The following is an 18,174-nucleotide window of genomic DNA, read 5'->3' on the forward strand; positions in this document are numbered from 1 at the left end:
GGAGATGAAAAAAAGGACATTGACCTGCGGCACCTTCCACGTTTATCTCTTGAACACTAGAGTGAAATGAAAAATGGAATTTTATAGGCATAGAGTCAAAATACTCTATGACAATAATATCAAAAAAGTTATTGCTTTTTAGCGAATATAATGCAAATTTGAAAATTTTCAAATCTCTTTGAAAACAATGTTATTGCTATGGTCACCCTAAATTCACACCAGCCGAGAAGGTGCCTTCCCGGAATTTCCTCGCTGCCAAACAGGGTGCCAAAAGTGCCATTAGTCGGCGAATCCGTCGAAGCAAAGTCGTTGATTATCTTTTCACGATCAAAGCATCTCTCACTCGGAAAACGGCTGAAATGACCGAGGGGTTGGCATTTTGGTCGGAAAACTGACATGAATAATTATTACCCTTTTCACTGGGGCGCATTTAAGGTCTACTAAGTGAGTGGTGGTCGGTGTGGGGTCAGTCTATGGGGCTGGTTTGAGTGCCGGACAGCGGGGACATTACTATGCTTAGACCGTTGGAGCGAAGAAGTTGCTAAACTTTGGTGATTACTCCTTCGGGGAAGCGGGGAAATTATGGTCAAATTATGGCGATCGGTAACAGATTACAGTTCTGGAAAAGTTTTGTTGTTATAATGATTATAGCTCTTTTTATTTTTTCTGCTTGGAATTAAAGTATTTTTTAACGTGATTTTAAATTGTTTTCTGTTTTCTGTTTTCTGTTTTCTGTTTTCTGTTTTCTGTTTTCTGTTTTCTGTTTTCTGTTTTCTGTTTTCTGTTTTCTGTTTTCTGTTTTCTGTTTTCTGTTTTCTGTTTTCTGTTTTCTGTTTTCTGTTTTCTGTTTTCTGTTTTCTGTTTTCTGTTTTCTGTTTTCTGTTTTCTGTTTTCTGTTTTCTGTTTTCTGTTTTCTGTTTTCTGTTTTCTGTTTTCTGTTTTCTGTTTTCTGTTTTCTGTTTTCTGTTTTCTGTTTTCTGTTTTCTGTTTTCTGTTTTCTGTTTTCTGATTGAACTTTCATGTTAGCATCAGGCTTGGCTGAATTGTTAAAGTAAATCTTTCCCAGTTCCTGAGGGGAACACCCTTGAAGAGTATCGGGGCCGGCATTTACAAAGCGGATTCAGTGGCAGTTTCATTCTCAACTTAATGTTAACATGTTAAGGTTAATGTTAACATTCCATAGGTCGCCTCCCTAAGGTGTCGTGATAAGGTCCAGTTTGTGACGATACACTACCTTCCCTTTACTAAGCAATCGATTCCAGAAGGGAAAAGATCACCAGTTGTGTTGGTCCGAGCCGGGATTTGAACCCCGATCTACCGTTTATGAGGCGGAAGCGTTACCACTGGGCTACGTGGCTCGGAATTGTTAAGCTGTCCGCTTAGTAAGCGGAAGATCGTGGGTTCGATTCCCATCAGCTCCAACATTAAACGGATGGGAAAGAAAAACGTCGGTCCCGGCCTTGGATGTGGTTAGGCCGTTAAGTCATTCCAAGTGTAGGAGTCGTCTTCACGCTAAAAGCACACACAACACACCAAACCAAGCCTGCTCCGGTGGCATCGCTGGCGGCGGTTGGACTCGCAATACAAAGGTCGTCAGTACGAACCCGGGAGTGGAAGGTTCCTTGGAGTAAAAATAGGTTTGGATGTTCTCCCCATTCAAGCCTTTGAACTCCTAGGTTCAAGCAGAAACTTGCAATAGAGACCACAAAAGACCTGGGGGTCATTAATGTGGATGGTTTGTTTTTTGTTTTGTTATATAAAAGGGGAAAGGCAAACTCATCAAATCGGCTTTAAACGATGTGTTGACAGTAGTCTTGCTAAACACAAAAGCGATAGTTATTCGCACCTACTCACAAACACAAACAACACCCGAGTGGAAATTTCCCGCCCCAGGGTGAAAATTTTCGGAAGCCTTTTCTCTGGTTAGATTAATGGTGCGAGAATTAAATAAATGCAACCGGTTTGCGTTTTCATGCAAATTAGCGCACCAGCCCATCCGTGATTAATTTAGGTGCAGATCTGGTCTGGCAAGATAATTAGATACTAATTAATTCCGGCCCGCGCGTGTGCTGCAACTAGGGTGCACAAGTCCACAAAACACCCATTATAGAAGGTAGTCCCGCGACTATCTACACTTTCACACCACCATCAGTGTAGCTGTTGACTGTTCAGATGAGGGATGGGTGCTGGCTACCGTTGACATTTGGAAAGGTTCAAATTGCATTTTGACCACATCAACGCACCTGTTTCCGCGGAGTTGTGGTTTGGAGACAGCTGTAGGAAATTCACACGTTATTCATCGGATGATGCGGATGATCGGGATCGGATGATCCCGATGATGCTATGAGACGCGGGTTCGATTCCCGCCTTATCCACTGAGCTTCTATCGGATGGTGAAGTAAAACGTCGGTCCCGGTTTCTCCTGTCTCGTCAGAGGCGCTGGAGCAGAAATCTCACGTTAGAGGAAGGCCATGCCCCGGGGGGCGTAGTGCCAATAGTTTCGTTTTCATCGGATGATGCGCTTCATTTGGTGGAATAAGTTTGTCAATTCGTAATTTGGAGAGAACACTTATTTGAAGTGAAGATTTGAGATTTGATAATTTTAAAACTAGAGGTTTGAAGATTTGAGAATTTTAAGATTTCAAGAACGCAATTAATTTGAGTTTTTTTTTTGTAGTCCAAGAGCTGTTTGCAGATGCTTACATTTTTATCGGACCTTTCTAGTCCAATCTCAGTCCATTTACCTAATTAACTATGATTCATTCGTACTCGGTTGCATCTTCGCGCGCTCCTCAACAACTGTACTTTATGAACTCGACCTAACCTCGACACTTCTCGCTGGTAGCGCTCTAAAATTACTTTCACCAACAGAGGTTTTCCACCTTCCCTACCCACACAGCTCTGATACCCGACGACCGATTTACCGGCGTTTGCAGCAACGTGCAAGTGCAACTCGAGCCAACCCACGCGGTACTCGGCTCTGCCGGGACTTGCCTTCGGGGCTTCGTTCGCTCTGACCTAGTGGCCCCATGCTTTCTATCTTGGCCGGCCATGTCGGTTACATCCAGCGGCAACACCAGCCAACGGCTAGCACAAATGTCGGAAGTCGATCTCAACGAGTAGTTTTATCAAACGTTCTCACGCAATGTTTGCATGCAATTCCAGCACGCGCCGTAGTCTTGCCGCGGCGTAGTCGTTCAACAGTCCCAACCGACCTAGCGTTGTTCAACTGCCGTAGGTCAGTTTTGCAGCTACCGTCACAGAGTGGGAAACGGCGCAGTCAAGCTGTCTGTTACGATGTTCGAAGGTCTGCCGCCGCTCGGAGTGCAACTGCACTGCGCACATCATAGGCAAAAGTTTGAGATAAAGTAGTTTACGTACAACCCATTAGCGGATAAATTCTTCATTGACCTATTTGTGAACTGTGCACAAATACGTTATTAATAGAGGGGTCCAAAATAGATCCTTCACAGGTCGAAAATAGGTTCTTTTCCACAATTTTGTGCGAATCATCGCCACACAGCAACGCAAGGTAATTCCGATGAAATGATGCACAGCTACCTGTCGGTTTCCGACAGTTCTCTAGCTAACGTATCGTACTGTCTGCCTCTGCTCAATGTACGGGACTCATTGCTTTCTGGGCTTTTATTGATTTTTAAGAACTGAGGTCTACACAGGATTGGAAGGATTTAAAGTGCGCAGCGTTTTTCCGTACCATCATTCAACCATTTCAAGAATCTTCTCCCATTATTCAGACTGCTATCTCTCCGCGACTCATCCTTTTGCAATAAGTCTTATCTTTGAAAGTAGCACAAACATCGCTAAAGTGCTACCAACTCTCTCGGATAGTTTTCCTTTCGCGCAAAGATTTCCCAACCTTCTCGTCGCCCATTTTTCCGACAGTCCGATTCATTTTTCACACCTTCATTATTATTTCATTTCCCATTTATTTTATATTCTTTGCCTGTTCGCGTGAAATTTCAAATTACGCGAATCCAGCCATGCCGTGACAAAGACGACGACGACGTAGCGCGAATTTTGCATCATTTTTCGTCTGTGAAAAACTGTCACGCTTTCCGCTCCAACCCCCGCGTGTCGACCCAACCGTCGTCAATCTTTCGGACTGCCACCCACCCGGGAATCACCGCTTCTTCCGCGTACTCCTTTTCGTTGGTTCCTATTTACTTTCCGACTGCGTTCACAGCTTGTCGCGATAATTTTGATTCATTTTTCTTTTGCGTTTTAATTTTATGCACGACCCGGTGTGGCCCGCTGGGGACCAATCGGAAAAATAACTACTTGTGTGCATTTACACTTGAAAATGTACATTTCAAATTTACCTGTACTTTTGTAACCCCGGTAAATTGGACGTTCTACATTTAAATCACACAGTAACAGTGCTATTTAAGATTATTTGTCCCGAAGGGTTCAAAACTAAAATCACCCCCAATGGCCCCAGGGTAGCTCCTGCCGGAACAACTCGTTTTGTTTCCTTGTTCCTCCCCTCTTCTCCTTTCCCAACTCATTTCCGTTTGACCCACCATTCCAACTCCCTTCGACCACCACTCTCCCCCCTTTTTAAGGGAACACCCACTTAATCCAACGCTACACATCGGCGCTGCCACACTGTACCGTGAATATGCCATTAGTTTGTGAGTGAGCCAGAGCAAAAAAAAATGTAATTAAACGAACACGCTATGCCATGCAACGCGATGGCGGCGTTTTTGACACCACCCAACAACAACAATAACAACATTGTTGTTGTTGCTGTTGTTGCCTCTTTGTGTGTGAACACTAGGTACATTATTGCCGGGGCGCTTTCTACAATGAAACAATTTCAAACATCAGGGACGATGTTTGCCAGAGAACAAGGAGCAACAAAAAAAAACTTCATTGTAAAACTTGTGCAATTTAAATTTAAATTGACATTGTGGAAAAATGAAGAGGAATGCCCACAACTTATTTATGACATTTACATTTGAATGATCTTTTTTATAATTTGTTCTGTACACACTTTGATTACACAACCCGACATTTGTAATGTTGATGTCAGTAAACGTTCCTTGAACTCGCTTTGTTGATCGACCATGCTTACCCTCGTCTTTTGCTATCCCAATGATAAACGTGGGTGCGCATGGTGGCTTGAGATCATTCCATACTGTTTACACCCGAAATTACCTATTTTATTTATTGGCAGGAAATTCACTGAAATTCATTAAGGTCGATCATATTATTAGATTAGATTAGATTAGGGAATTCACTGAAATTCAATTTTGTCGATTGGAGCGTGTTTTTTCATACCATCACCAAAACAAATTCGTTTACTGACATCAGCTTAAAAATGGCCAAGTTATGGCTAGAAGGTGACGATTCTCGAGATTTTGAATTTCCCGGGAATTCCCGGGACCCGGGAGTTTTTTTAGTGTGCCAATAGTTCTAACAATTTAAAAGGGAAAGGTCATAAATTTGTTTCTTTACAATAAATTCAGTTACAATTCATTCATACTTATTAATAGAAACGTTTATTTAAGTAGTCTCATTATTTCAAGAAACTATTTCAACCTTTAGATTTTTTTCTAATCTGCAAATACAAGATCTTTTTTTGAGCTTTTTGGGACTCGAAATTGTAGTTTAAAATGTTTACGAGTCTTAATTCGCACAGAGTGATTTTTCAAAATTTGCGCAAGCTTGTTGCATGAACTTGTTATTAGATTTTTGTGAAGTAAAAAAAGCAAATATATTATTTCCCAGTATTGAGATTTTAGCAAAATGTTACATAACAACTCAAAACAACAATTGAAATTGATTTTTTTCTTTTTTAAGGTCAACTGAAAATATTCATTGAAGAAATATTTACATTTATCAGGAAAACCCGAATGTTCACAATTGGCGGACCTTAACAAAGGGCCATCTTTACAAATTGCCAGAGATTTCTCTTCCAAAATATATTCTAATATTGAGGTTGATGCGAAACATCACATGACTTATTGACATCAAAAATGAAATTGCTATGCTCGAGAGAGGATATGGAAATTGAACTTTTAGAAAAGGGTTTTTTTTCTATTACAAATAATAATAAAAAAAGGCTTTATAATGATGTAACTGCTAAGTATGCTTTAAGATAAATTTTCGGGTTTAAATTTTTTGGGCTTCTCTCAATTTAAGTAATTGGAACATTCCACAAGTTAACATCCAATGTTTTAAACCATTTCAAATTTTTCGAATGGTTTTGTAATTATTCAAAAAAAGTTTTGCTTCGATATTTATAAGTATACAATTTCCCGGGACTCTCGACCAAATTTCCCGGGAAACGAGAGGTCCAAAAATAGTCGATTTCCCGAGAATTCCCGCTCGTCACCCTCTAGTTATGGCCTACCCCAGTACATGTTTAAAAAAATATTATTCTTACCAGTTGGATAATATCCAAAACTAAATTGAAATCCTATCAATGTCAGCAAGCTACGTAGCCTAATGGTACCGCTTCCGCCTGGTAAGCGGTAGTTCGGGGTTCAGATCCCGGCTCAGACCAACACAACTGGGGTGACCTTTTCCCTTCTGGATTCGATTGCTTACACGCTTTTATTTTTTAACCAAATTCGGTTTAGTTTACCGGTTTTTCAACTGCTGAACAGTTCGGTAAACTAAAAATTACCGAATACGGTAAAATTTTGTTGAATAAAAATTTACATGTTAACATCAAGTTAAGAAATACACACACAGTTAAGAGTCGAGAGAATCGTTCCCTCAAAATTTATTGAAACAAAAAATCGAAACAATAATGTTCATTTCGTAATTGAGACAATAAATCTCCAACAAGTGTCCCACATGAGATACACCGACATCGGACCACTCTCACTGTCACCAAGATGTGGTGGCCGAGGCAGTCAAGTCAATGGTCTCTGGTTCGATTCCCGCTATCGACACTTTTTGTTTTAACGGATGAACTTTTTTGCAAATGAACCTCGAGGGAATAATTCGCTAGCTCATCTCGAGCTGTGTCCGTAAATAGTACCACCGTTCTCTCGGCTCGGGGCCATTATTCTCTCGGACGAGCATTGCCTGGTTCTGGGTACAGACGCCGCTTTGTAAATGCGACCCCGATGCTCTTCATGGGTCATGAGAAGAAAATACTTTTTTTATCAATGTAACCCCGATTTACGGTAACCATTTCAATTTGCACAATTTTAAGTAATATACACGGATAGAAATCCTGTCAGAAAATCCGATAACTATTCACAGCTAAAAAAGTAGTAATCCAGCTGCGTGTAAAAAGCCTCGGCGTAATATAAATATTGCATTATTGTATGCAATTTTATGTGATTTTACACCCTTAAATATGTAGCCCATCAGTATGGGAAACCTATTTACGAAATTTCAAGCTCATATATGCGTTTATCCTAACAGTCTTTCATCGGTTTGATGGCCGAGTGTGCTAAGGCACCAGTCCTTACTGTTGGTGCTGGGTTTGAATCCCGTCGGTTGCATCTTTTTTGTGTGTTTCTAAAAAATTTACATGCAGTGTGTAATAAGTGTTTATTTTGACGAAGGTGATGTGCATGCATGCGATTTTACCATCGGATTTTTTGCTGTGTACTTGTTTTCAAATTTGTGATCATTGTTTTCAAAATCGTCAAAATTTGTTTCCGATTTGAAAATAATGTTGTCGATTTAAACAAAAAAAGAGGTGATGAGATTTTTTATGATTTTGGAAACATTCCAATGATCACAAATTAAAAAAAACAAATGATAATCGGATTTGCTGACAGGATTTCTATCCGTGTATAATAAAATACTTTCCAAAAATCTAGAAATACATGTATTCCGTAAAAGAATAGAGTTGAAAACATGTTTGGAGAACTAAACATCAACATTAACAAATGGATTATATCAAAAATAAAATATTAGACAGCCAAATATTTTCTCGTTGAGGTACTAAAAGAGTATGTTTTCTTTTTCGGACCTGCTTTCAGTTCAGTAGTTCCTGTCAGTCATGTGTTAGATTTATATTTGATCTCTTTCTATGCATGCCTAAGAAACAAATTTTTATAATTATCATCTGCTTCCAATGCATGTTTAGATATATTTTATCATTTCACTGCCCTTTGATTCAAATTTCTTTTAAATTTATCAATGTGATCAATCTGGCCTATTTCCAGCGTGAAAGTACTCGATCGATCACAGACATAAAATAGTAAACTAGAATATATAATTTTTATTATATTGAAGTGTGCTCTAATAATTGTAAATATATTTAGCATTTTTTCTATTCATTTTTTTATCTTTTAGTTTGAGAAGGAAAAATTGCTCAGCAAAGGGATGATAATGGGCTTTGGTCTTTGTGAGACATCTCAAAATTTTATTAGCAAACGGTACATTATTGCGCATGTATTTTCAATATGTTAGTAAAAATGTTGATGAAAAATATCAACTTTCTAAAATGTATTTTCATAATAGAGAGCTAAAATGTGAAGTCTACCCTATAACGTTCCTTTGTCTTCGCTTTGTGCTGGCCGTGTGCAGCAGGCTTGCCACACGTACAGATATTTTTGGCACAGACCAAACACTCAATCAAGTTTAACTTTAAAGAAAAACATTTTTATCAAAAACTAAGCAAGTAAAAAGATGCAAAAAATGTTTATCTTTTTAGTGCAGTTTACAAAAACTACTCAAGTGTATTTTAACTGTAAAAATAATTAGTTTGAGTGTTTGGTACACCCAAAGTTAAAGAACGAGGGGATAGTCCTCACGAAAAGAAACGTGAGGAAAGTCCTCTCGCGTGTTCATTCGTTCATTGGAGCAGTTCATCCTATTGAGTGGCTTAAATGGACAAATGACCGCCACTTAGTCACCGAACCATGGTGGCCTATTCGGCAAAGGTACGGTTCAATATGCCGAAGGTCTTGGGTTCGAGTCTCGGTACCGACACTTTTTTTTTGCAAGATGAACTTTTTTTGAAGATGAACCCATGGGCAAAGTACTCTCGGTAGTTTCGGGATTTATCCACTCAGTCCACACACAGTACCATTTTACTACCGAATCGTGCTCTTTGTCCTCTCTTATGCCGATGTCCAGTTCTGGGTGTATGTGCCAAAAATATCTGTACATGTGGCAACGCTGGCCGTGTGCAGCAGCAGCAGCCAAGAATGGTGCGCTGTTGCCATTTTTGCGCTGCGCAACTGAATTGCTAGTTGCACTTGTGTTGCATTATTTCCGAATATTCAAAAAAATATTGTAAAATCACGAATTATTACAAAAAAGTGTACTAAACCAATAATGGTTGAAAGGTATTTCAATCAACCATCTTCAAATCACTCTACAGAACAATCCAACCACTTCAAAACGTTGCACGACATTTCTTCGTGATGTCGCATGCAACATTTTTTGAAGAAGAAGAGAACAACTTCCCCGGCTGATGTGGGCCCTTAAATTTAAAATGTGATCAATCTGGCCTATTTCCAGCGTGAAAATACTCAAATTATTGAAACTGGGTCATCCCAAACCACGGAATAGATTCAACCTTTCCCGTGATTTATCAACATGCCAAATACAACATAAATATTTTGAAAGGCTTCCGTTTCAACGCAACTGCACCCACACATTTCCGGAACGTCCACCGTGACTGCAACCGGAGAATATAATATATTTACGCAAAACCAGGCATCACAATTCCAGAATCGTTCGTAACAGGCTGACATCTGACCGAAAATTGCGGTGAAAATTCTCCGCCCAACTAGACTATTATTATTTCACTGCCCAAATCTGCACTGGAAAATTTGCAACCACCAACGCACTAATCGATTTGCAGCTTGGATAGGGGGGAGGAAGAATTGCTTTTGCAAATGCATTTAAGTATACACGATAGTAAACCGCGTGAAACCAAACACTTTCCCGATAAACAATGGGAGTGCAACGCGAGCCATTTATGATACCACCGCGGGTCACACCGAAAATCACTACCATCCAACGCTTGAAATTGATGGTTTGAAGCTTCGAGGGGGATTCTCGACATGCTGCACGGAGAAAAAAGAGTTCCCAAAATCGTGAACAAGCGTTCATGAAAAAGGGAACCTCGAACGCAGTGTTCAAATCCCATGGTACGATTTTGAAAAACGTACCATGAAATTTGAACACTTTGTTCGTGGTTCCCATTTTCATGAACGCTTGTTCACGATTTCGGGAACCCTTTTTTCTCCATGTGGTTAAACCTAAACAACACGTAACCCACGTATAAATTCCTGGAAACCCCGGTACAGCTGTTGTGACAATCATCATTATCAAACGAGCTGAAATTATAGCTTGAGTCAGTCTCACATTACAATTCCAACAATGTGACTGCTCACCCTCAATCAACCACATTTCAATGCAATAAGAAAAAATGCATTGTGAAAAGTTTGTTCAACTCTGCTGCCCTGGACAGGATCGTTATTTCAGTAGATAAATAAAAAGTATACAATTGTTCTGTAAGAATCAGAAGCCTTTAAAGTTCTGCCGATTCTACCAACCGATTGTATTCGATACAGTATTGTGGAGCAATCTTTAAGGCAATATCCACAAAACTCACTTACTAAACCAAGAACCCCGTTGATTGCGGCCGCCACGTTCGCATTAAACTTTGTCATCGAAAGTAGAATCCTCAATTATTTTGGTCTGGAAAACTCGATAGAACTAAGAACACTATAAAAACTCGATGTCCTTGAAAATAACTACTTACCTTTAACCCCGCAGATTTCTAGACAACTTTTTTTTTAACTTCATTTTGTTGTTTGAATATCTCTAAGAAAAAACTTGTTTCGTTTACGATTTTGAAACCATGACTTGATATTTCAATTTATTTTATAAATATTAGCTCAAAACTGTCATTATAATTTTCCCATATTTTCATCAAATATGCCCCTTCAAATAATTGGTGGCATACGCATAAATTGGTATCACTTACTCGCACAAAAAGGGACGCACATAATATGCAAAAATAAGAGAGTGCGAAAATTAATTATGCTTGTTTGGTTGCACGTTGGTGATCGTTCGGGATATTCATTTTTTTTTTGCCGTGGTAAATGCTCTGCAATTCAGCTCATTTTCCCGATGAATGCCCGGACAGCACAATGCGCCCAATCAATGCTGGCTGCTTTCCACACGTAGTGCGGGTGGTTGGTGCAATTCGACCCATTTATTTAATAATTTTAATTATAAAATTGTGAGCGTTTGCCGTTTTTCGTCGGCATGTGGTGGCGTCTGTCGCAGGGGCAAAAACGAGGCCCCGTTGGATGTGATAATTTTTCAACGAAAATGGCATTCGATGAGTTGTGGTGACAGGGTCAGGTGCGTGGGCGGTTCGGCGAGGTCAGCCTGGGCGAGCGAGCACTGATGTTCGATAAATGCTGGGTTATTTTGTTCGATGAAACGGTTTTCTGCGTTTTGCTTCGAGATTTTTTGTGTAAATCAATGAAAACTATTTTGAAATATTTTTGTTGAGCAAACAACAGTAAAACTATGCTTTTTGAAAGGGCAACATCCCTCATACATTGCGCAAAAAAAAATGACGCCTATCTTGACTTCAAATGATATTCACGAGCAATTCCATGTCAAATAGGGAATCGGTTGTACCCGACCCTCCCGATTTCAATGAAACTTTGTAGACATGTTATCCTACGCTTATATATGCCATTTTTGTTTATATGGAGCCAGTTACACTCGATAATGACATTTGAGAAGGGCGTAACCCGAGCAGACGGAAATAACTTGGGAATAAAATTTTTCGATTTTTGAAAATACTAGGCCAATAACATTTTATGTTATTTATAACAAGATTTGTTATTAACCGTTATGATTCTTTTGTTATTGGATTGTTATTGTTATAGCAGACTTATAACATTTTAAGTTATTCTTAAAACAAATCTTTGTTATGTTTTTTTTTTTTTTTGTTATTTTAACAACTAATCCGATCATCCCAATAACAGTTTCTTCCATGACAAAAAATGTTATTCCCAAGTTGTTCTGGCTTTCAATCAATACTAGATCGATAACAAATTTTGTTATGATAACATAAACTGTTATTGAACTCTTATGCAAAAATGGATTTTGCAAGAATATTCCATAACACTTTCTGTTATTTTAACAGTATTTGTTATTGAAATGGTATGAATTTGGTTACTACCGTCTGTTCGGGAAGTGTTTTAAATATTTTTTTGAATTTCGTAATTTAAATATAGCTGTACCTTGAAGCCGTTGCATCGTATCAAAAAGTTGTCAAAGACAAACTTGTAGGAAATTTGACGGGCTTTCCGAAAAAAATACATTTTGTGTACACAAAAAGAAAAAAACACGCCACTTTCATGAGATTTTTTGATTTTTATGTTTAAAAGTCAAATTTGAAGATGAGCCCACGATTTTATTTCGTTCAATTTTTTTGTGAAAATAGCCTATGATGTTACAAAAAGACTCACGAAAAATGCAGGATGGAGTAACTCACCTAAAAAAATACAAAAATCATTTACTGAAACAGTTTTTTTCAAAAGTACTCCAAACATCAAAATTTTCAAAAACCGAACATGAGAGTCGATTCTTCAGACAATTTTACATAAAAGTCTCCATATTGACCAATGTCCTAAGTCCAATCCTTGTGAAGTTACAGCGGTCTTAAAATTTAAAATGTTGAAAAATAGGTTTTTTGATGGTTTTTGGCAATTTCTATGTGACAGACTTGATTTTTCACTCTCGGATCGCTCGTCCAATTTCCCATAAGTTTGTCTTTGATCACATTTCAATTGGATGTATGGGCTAACAGATATAAGCAAATTACATTGCTCATAACTGAAATCATTATATTTTTTCAGTGTAGAGTAACCTTGAAAGCCCGTCAAATTTCCTACAAGTTTTTCTTTGACAACTTTTTGATACGATACGGTTTGATTGATACGGCTTCAAGGTACAGCTATATTTAAATTACGAAATACAAAAATATTTAAAATACTTACGCCCTTCTCAAATGTCATTATCGAGTGTAACTGGCTCCATATACACAAAAATGGCTTATATAAGCGTAGGAAAACATGTCTACAATGCTTCATTGAAATCGGAGAGGTACCTAAAAAATTCCTGTTTTGGGATGAAAATGCTCTCAAACAAACTTTTCACTGAAAAAAAAAATTGATGTGGAGATTTTCAAACATTTGGGTAATTTTCGAGCAATTCCAGCAAAAATATTAGAAAAATGATTTTTCGAGCGGTCATTTTTGGTCAAAAACGTACCTCAACTTAAGACAGCTGTCAAAATAACAGGATTTGTTCTAGGAACGAAATATTTTCAGCGAAGTCATCTTAAGATGTCCCCTACACAACCCTTTTAACAGAATTCAGTTTCATTGAATAGAATCTGAGAAATGGTAAAATCCGTAAAAAAAATCACTCTGACCCAATCTCACCCCCAGACCCATTGTCACCCCCACTGACGGTGGTAGTTTATGGTTCTTGAACATAATTTTATTGCAAACATCCATGTGTTTTTTTTTCACCGATGAAAAAAAAGGTTTTTCGATGCTAGTGCTGAAAAGTTCAACTTTTCCTAAATGTATCAGATCATTGTCAAGTGTGAGATTCTTATGTAAAATTTTATGACAAACAACTTTGTCCAAGATCGTAAAACGATCCGAGTTAACCCGGACGAGTTTTTAGCGATTAAAAGAATACGTATTAGTTTGAAAAGATTTTTTTCACCAACTTCAAAGATAAAAAATGCCCGTTAATCCTTTACAGATTTCACTGAAAATTATAACAGTCACTTATTTTTACCTAATGAATCGAAACAAAGGAGCGGCCGTGACTGGTATTCGCATTGTAAGCGAATGATTCTGGGTTCGATTTCCATCTGCTCCCAACGAGAAAGTTAAGAACATAGAAATTTGAATTGTGAATATATGAACGAAAAATCAAACTCAACCCACGTCAACGAATCGTATCTCTGCGATACAACTTTACGCAGTAAGCCTGACCGCTTTAACGTTTGTGATGTATCAATGCATTCCGATGCAATGGCGCACTACAAATCGTCGCTGTCATGCTAACTTGTCGTACGAGCATTTCGGGTCAAATTGAGTTGAGAACGCCATTTTGTGCAGCTCACAATGCCTCATCTTTTGATATTCACAGATCGCCAAATTTCGATTTCAATCATGAGATATTCAATAAAAGCCGAAAAAACTCCGTGCATTTTTGTCACTTTTCATATGCAAGAAGTTTCAATCTTGTTGTGCTAACTTGACACATCCTGAAAATTGCTAAATAGAAAGCGTGTTATTGAAATATGATTCTGGTGAATTACATCACCTCAAGGGAATTAATCAATTAAACAACTTTTCGTCAAAGACTATAACAAAATATCAAACAAACTATTGTATACCCTTATCGAACATAACCTAACATATCCGAAACCTGCCACTAGCGCTCTAACAAAAATTCTGCCAAAAAGCCCTTGTTTAGAAACAATGCTCACAAATAGTGTGTGATCATGTCTTGCTTAGCTACAATTTCTAATCGATATAATTATTTGAAAAAAAACAACTCAACGATGTAATTATGTTTATTTGCACTCAGAATCTAGCTAACAAACGTGTTCTTTTTCGATAGCAACATGCCACGTTAATGTTATGCCAAACACTAATGAAAGGCACACAATAGCCAACATAACATTTTTTTTAAACTATTAACACTCCATAAAATAGAAATAACATCAACACTAATTGTGAGTTAGCTGATACATTGTTCAATGCGTCTCATAATTGTTCCTCAAATTACGCCATCATCAGCCCAAAAAGCCATGTTTTTGCATTCCATTATAACCGCTTCAATACCCAACAAACAAAGCCACGTTTAGCTTTTTTTCGCTGTCCGGGGCAGAAATTAAATTAACAACTTTCGTGGAACCTGCTACCGAACCGCTGCTGCTGCCACTGATTAAAAAGGCCCACCCCACCCACAATGTTTCCCACCCAAAGTTACCTGCTCGGTTCGTCCTCGTTCTCTGAACCTCAGGATCAAACAGCAGCGCGGAAAGCCAAAATGAGACCGCGCCGAAAAGGATTGTGCTCCGCAATTCCAATTAAAATTATATAACTTCTTGGGCTGCTTTCCAGACAGGGGGGTTCTTTCACCTGGTTTTTTTTTCGGTGTTGTGAAATTTACACTTTATTAACGACTAAACATCTGTTTTGCTACGAATCACACTAACGCGCCACAACACACTTAGAGATGAAAACAAGACACACATGCACACACTTATTTCAGCTTTGATATTTGTAGATGATCCCAAAGGTGGAAAATCTCATTCCATTAGACACAAATATTGCTTTCCGACAGATACAATGACAGGTAGGCAGAGAACACTTCTGATTTTGACCATCTCCACACAAAAAACTACACCCACTCTAAGTGATGTTTTTTTCCCGACTTAAAGTTGCACTTTTTTTTCGTCTTCCCCCCCTCTCAGACAGGGTTTGGTGGGAGATCGGTGGCCGTTCTCGGCCAAACATCCAAACTATTTTTGCTCTTCCACGCCGCTACCGCCACCGCCAACAACAACTGAACAACAACTTGAGCTCTATATACTTGGCGATGTTTTCCGCAATCAATATTTTTCAACGTGAAGATCCAGCAGCTCGGAGAAGCTCAAAAGTGTTGACCCCCTACTCGAGCGTCACACACACACACCGTAGTACACACACTCGCACAGGTGCAACCCCAACATGGGCGGTGTGGTGGTGGGAGGGGGAGGCTGACCTGCACCACACTTGTTCTGCCCTCCAGGCCAAACTTGGCGCTCGTTGACCGTGACTGTCGAGTGTGTGTGTGTAGTACTATTTCCGTACGTTCCGGTTTTCCGTCAGCGAATTTCCACTTGTTTCCCCCTGTGCCGCTTTCCCCCTTAAGAGTGTAACTCCGCGCGCACAACACAACCGTTGAAAGTGAAACGAGAAAGTGCACTTTTCCAAAAATAATTTGAAGAACTTAATTTCAAAATTAATCCAAAATCTCACTCAAATACAAATTTTCCAACCGTTTTGTGACCCCAAAACCGACAAACCAGGCCCGCGTTACGCATCCGGGGGGGAAAATCACCTTTGTCTAGCGACGAGAGCAAATTCTAACTGAGATGAAAAGCGCCGAGGAAAATTTCGTTGCATTCGGGGTTGGGAAAAAAAAGCAACAGCGCCAGAAGCGGTGCCAAGCAAGCAGCAGCATCAGAACTCTTTCCAATTTGAGAGAGAGAGAATACGAGGGAGAAGGAGAGCGAAAAATGCAAGAGAGAAATTGAGAGAGTGAGTGACCCGATGTGGGGTGGAAAGCGATGTGAGTTTTCCACCGAACGGCGGCTGTTTGCTGAGTGATGGAGGAAATTTTTCGATGGGAAAGTGCTGGCGAGAGCGTGAGCGATCAGAAGGAGAGAGTTTATGCAGAGAACGAGAGCAATGCCATCTTGTTCTAAGCATAGAATCTAGAAAATTCAACGCGAATTGGAGTATGGACGGTGACCTAGTCTGGCGGGGTAATCAGCTGGAAGATGTTTTGTTTTCATATTGATATTTTTTGTAGTTCAACCAGTTGTATTAGATCAACCTTAAATGATGATCGACGAAACATTCAAACTGAATTGTTGATTTTTTGTGTTTTCTTCACTTCTTCACACTAGTTAGTTGAGTCACTATATAAAGGGGTTTTAGAGAGGAAAAGAAAGTCGTATTGGCGTGTTAACTTTCAATTTATGTGTTGTGCTTTCGGTTAGTTCAAGCTTTGCACAGCTGGCTGGCTAAGATTGAACTGTTGTTTGGTTAATTAACTTAAACTAAACGGAAATTGTCTCGACAGCAACATCAGTGTATGCCTACTAAAAAATGACCTCGCGCTCCACAAGCGAAAAACGGTTTATTGAGCTAGTTAAACATCTGTTTGGATTTTGAGCGAAATTGGCAGAGATTAACTCATTAATACCCGACCCTAAATTCGGTTCAATAATGTTTTTCTTAGAAAAATTGCTTTTATGCAATTTCGTTTTGAAACTAACTACTTTTCCTGTCATCTCGCATGACGAAAAGGACTACTTTTCTTTGATAAAAAAAGAATCGAAAAGTTTAACTTTTCGACACAAGTACTGAAAAGTTCTTCTTTTCGGCACTAGAATGAACGAAAGTTGAACTTTTCAGCACTTGTGTCGAAAAGTTATACTTTTCAATATTGTTTTGATTTTATCGGTGAATTGTTAAACAAAAACATAGATAATTGACTAGACATTCCAATCAACGTGTGTTTTTTGGAATTGCAAAAAAAGTTATAATGTACGACTTGTGCTGAAAAAATCTTCTTTTTGCAACTTGTTGAATAAACTACTATTTTAAATCGCTAGTAACTTTTAAGGATCGAGCTTTACAGCTGTGGTATGTTATACAAAGTTGTATAGTATTAAATTTTCAATGAAAATTTCACTCTTGGGAATATTTTGACGGAAGAGCAGTTCTCTACGGAATCGGTCTTTTTTCTTTAATTTTAATTTTTGTATTTTTCAATCCGGCTGAAACTTTTTTGATGCCTTCGGTATGCCCAAAGAAGCCATTTTGCATCATTAGTTTGTCCATATAATTTTCCATACAAATTTGGCAGCTGGCCATATAAAAATGATATGTGAAAATTCAAAAATCTGTATCTTTTGAAGGATTTTTTTGATCGATTTGGTGTCCTCGACAAAGTTGTAGGTATGGATATGGACTACACTGAAAAAAAACGATACAAGTTAAAAAAAATTTGGTGAATTTTTTATTTAACTTTTTATCACTAAAACTTGATTTGCAAAAAAAAACACTATTTTTATTTTTTTTTTTTATATGTTTTAGAGAACATCAAATGCCAACTTTTCAGAAATTTCCAGAATGGGCAAAAAATCTTTCACCGAGTTATGATTTTTTGAATCAATACAGATTTTTAAAAAAAATCGAATATTGGTCGCAAAAATTTTTCAACTTCATTTTTCGATGTAAAATTGAATTTACAATCAAAAAGTACTCCAGTGAATTTTTGATAAAGTGCACCGTTTTCAAGTTATAACCATTTTTAGGTAACTTTTTTAAAAATAGTCGCAGTTTTTCATTTTTTTAAATAAGTGCCCATGTTTGCCCACCTTTGAAAAAAATA

At 38.4% G+C, this 18,174-nt stretch overlaps 1 protein-coding gene across 2 annotated transcripts in view; it reads right to left on the minus strand.

The window, feature by feature from the left end:
- Positions 1-16,178, minus strand: part of LOC6049278 (5-hydroxytryptamine receptor 1) — a 123,566-nt gene extending 107,388 nt beyond the window's left edge. For both annotated transcript variants that reach the window (XM_038257514.1, XM_038257508.1), the window contains exon 1: positions 14,995-16,178. The gene's annotated coding sequence lies outside the window, so the exon portion shown is untranslated. The remainder of the gene's footprint in view (positions 1-14,994) is intronic.
- Between the last annotated feature and the right edge of the window lie 1,996 nt (positions 16,179-18,174).

This window comes from Culex quinquefasciatus, chromosome 1 (assembly GCF_015732765.1).
Source record: "Culex quinquefasciatus strain JHB chromosome 1, VPISU_Cqui_1.0_pri_paternal, whole genome shotgun sequence".
Classification (NCBI taxonomy): domain Eukaryota; kingdom Metazoa; phylum Arthropoda; class Insecta; order Diptera; family Culicidae; genus Culex; species Culex quinquefasciatus.